Below are 3,976 nucleotides of genomic sequence, written 5' to 3'. Positions count from 1 at the left end.
TAACGTCAGTTCGCGGGAAAAGGTGGGCGGGACTCGCAATCACATTTGCTTACTATTAACCGTATCATTTATATATATTCGTATGAATATCTTTGTCCTATTACGTTTTAATTTTAATAATACTTTAGGGATTGCGTTTTTGTTTTTCGGCGACGCCGTCTAAATTCGTTTTCGTTACCTATGTCACGTGACTTCATTTTGCAAATCAAACTACTTGATAACGCATTATAGATAATTTATCAAAATGGAAGATTTATGCAACACTCTGCCTGTGATTGGACGAAAGTGTCAATTTCTTTCACTCTGTTGATTGTGCTACGCTGAGTGAAATGTAGACAAAGCGTTTATCCTAAACAACGCTGTTCACAGTTTTAAAGCTAACTTTGGCTCAGTATATTTAGCAAGAATATTGATATATCTCAAAATGATAAGTAAGTTTAATAAATATGATAAAAACCTGTTCAAATACCAACATATATCAAATTAAAGAAAGAGCTGAATACGGTCTGCGTATCACATGAATAAGGGTGTGATAAGAGTCTTTTATGTAGAGAAGTGCTTTTTAAATGATTTTCCTTGTTACAATTGTCGTCTGTATATGAAAAGGTTTCTTGCTTTTGTGACTTATCAGATTGCATATTTAAATGAGTACTTGTTTGCTTTGATATATTTGTTATAAATTATTTAACTGATTTATTATATATGAATATTTTTCTTTAGTATGGTATGCAAATATTGAACTCAGTTGAAATCTGTTTTATTGTATATATGCTATATAATGACTGTATCTCATTACACTGAAATGAAGGTACGCTGCATACAGTTTATCTATGTGATATGACTACGGTCAAACTTTGCTTATGAAACAGAAATATTGAAATAATTACAATTGTATGTTTTGCTTGACCTTCACTTTTTATAAGTGTGACGTCATTGTCCAAAGATTCATGAAAAGCGAATATGCATTTGTTAAAGCAGTTGGCCTATTTTAGAAATAAATAAAGATAATAAATAAAAAAGAATGTAGCATCTTCATTAGGCCCGCAGCCAACTTTGTTCAGCTGGGACATTTAACCCCTTTTAGGGGCTGCTAGAGCTAAAACTAGAAATGCCTTTATACAGCGTCTCATGAACAGCTTGGTGGATCTTTGTCATACTTGGTCTGGAGCATCATTATAAGGTCCTCTTCCAAATTTATTTATATAGAAACTTGGGCTCTATTAGGGACCACTATAGCTAAAAGTAGATATGCCTTTCTTCGCAATAACCACTAAAATGTAATGGATTTTTATCAAACTCGATGTGTAACAATATCGTAAGGTCTCCTGCTATTTTGTTACAAATGGGGATAGGGACTAATTTAGCTAAAAATATAAACACGTTTAATGACCTCTTCTCATGAACCGCTTCATGAATCTTCATCAAACTACTGCTGTAATTATTCGTCTAAGGATAAACGAAACAAAATTGCAACCCTACGAAACCTTTGCGAAAATTAAAAGAGAACCATTTAAGTTGTTAAAGTGCGGTGTTTAGTTTTGCAATTTGAAAAATGTTAGATGAAAGATGAATGTTAGATGAAAAATTCATAAATTTCTTTCCTTATTACAATTCGCCGACAATCATTTTTTAAAGATATTTCTTGTTTGTTTTGTTTTTTTCAAGTTTGGTTAAATTCTTAATTCATTTTACTACATTTTTCACAGGACGGTCTAATACGTATCAGTTGTTCCTGATTTTTCATGATATTTTTTATTTATACACATTTAACTAAATTTACTATTGTCCAAAACCAGGAAGGTCTAATAGTAATAGTGGTGTCTAAATGGTGTCAGTCGCAAAAAAATGAAATGTCATTATATCTTGACATACCACGCCGCTTGGCCAAAGTTCATGGGCTGTGGAACTCTTGCCCTCCCCCAGTCCCAACTACCACGCACTGGTATAACCTTTCAGTCATGTATATCCCGACGGAGACGCGGGCTGAGCTAAACTGGAAAAAAAAATCATCTCTAAGCACACACATTGAGAGATGATTTTAAACAGTTTTACTTCAGACCTTCTGTTGCATGATAAGTGTCATATATACAATTAAGAGGGAAAATGTTACACAGGTGCGTAATAGTTTGGGGGAGGGGAGACCAACTGTTCCACACCCCTAGTGTTTGTGGCATATTTTTCCAATTTATGTAAATGTATTGACATAATATGATTTTAACAAGTAACACGAATTTACCGATTATGAATTGTTCTGGTGTTGTCCGTCCGTCCGTCCGCATTGAATGTGACACAGGAGCTCGAGGTCGGGAACGCAGATTTTTCTGCCTTATCCGGCCTTTATATATTGCCAAAGCTTACGGCCTTCACGAATATAATCCAAATTTTCCATAATCTCAACTTTTAAAAATTACTCACAAACTCGGATACTCTACCGGCACCTTGACGGTAATTTATGAAAATTACGATTTGGGCAAAATAAGACCATATTCTTTGAGTTTGGTCCAACGGTCACGGTATAAAGGCAAAACCGCGCAGGAAAAATATGATCATGGCTCCGAGCTCCTGTGCGAATGTGAGTGTTGCTGCTTCCCCTGTAAATCTTATGAAAATCAACCTAGTATGACAAGAGTTATTGCCCCTGATTTGGTTAAAATGATCACTTTTGATGATTTCTTCGTTATAGGAATAAATGACATGTGATGTCCAGCAACTGGAGTCAGAATCTACATATTACTCACGCTAAAGCTGTGAGTAAATCAATTATTCTCTAATCTCAATTACCTTCAACAAGACAAAAAAGAAACAATAAAAGTAGGAATAAGGTATATAATTGGCAGCATATAAGTGTACAATTGTTCGCGAAGTAAATTCATATTTCAACAATCGATATAATGTTCTTCGTATGGTTCCAAGCGATCTAGTATCTGGGTAAATATGAACTGAAACGAGACTAAAAGTAAATTTAATCATGTTAAGATAAAATGTTTCAAGTTTGTGTAAAACACAGGCGTGAATGATTAATAAAATTTCTAATTTTATCTGGTGTTTAAGATTTTATTAAAAAAGACAACACCAGAACCGAACAGATACAACCAAAATTGTAGCTTTACAACTAACAATCGGAGTGATTTACTTAGAATTAACAAACACACATTATATATATTCAAAACTTAACATAACCTGCGTAGAATAGAAAACATAAACCAAAAACAACATTTATTTTATAATAAAATAAACTAATATTCTAGACAAGCGATTTTCATGCCAGTTTGTTTCGTTGAAGCAAGCTATAACTAAAATACAAGCACAACATACACCATTACAGACTGTTTGCTGCCAATCATAAACCTCGAGTGGTGAGAACAATATCAGTTCACACTTATAATGATAGATAATGATAGATACTTTATTTAAATCCATTGCATTTATAAATACATGAGGATAATAACACACAATAATACATGATGAACAAACAGTGTGAAAACATGTAATATTTAAATATAGATCATTTGCCATAAATATCTTTTACTACATAATGCGCATAACAGTGAAAACATATCGACATAATCAGTGAGTTTAAGTACAGTGTTATGTGTTTCAGGACACTTAAATAGATAGTACTATTAACATCATAATATTAAAATTGAAGTTTAACTACCTATATGTTATTTTGTATACTATAACATTTAACGTTTACATAAACTAATAACTGTAAACTAATTTCAATTTCTTTTAAGTTATTTTATTCATGTTAACAGTATCAGAACCGGAGAAGGTCACGTAATGACCAATATAATCTATGCCTTATTTCACATATCACTATGAGCAATAAGGACATTAATTTCCATATAATGTAGAATCTCTTAAGACAAATGCATGATAAATAAACATTCCTAAATTTCTTATGATTTTCTTATTGTCTGACTGGATAAGTTCAACAAACTTCATCATACTCGGTCTATTCCAATACTTTCGT

This window comes from Mercenaria mercenaria, chromosome 2 (genome assembly GCF_021730395.1).
Source record: "Mercenaria mercenaria strain notata chromosome 2, MADL_Memer_1, whole genome shotgun sequence".
NCBI classification, from domain to species: domain Eukaryota; kingdom Metazoa; phylum Mollusca; class Bivalvia; order Venerida; family Veneridae; genus Mercenaria; species Mercenaria mercenaria.
The sequence above is the reverse complement of the archived record's forward strand: the minus strand, read 5'-3'. Positions refer to the sequence as shown.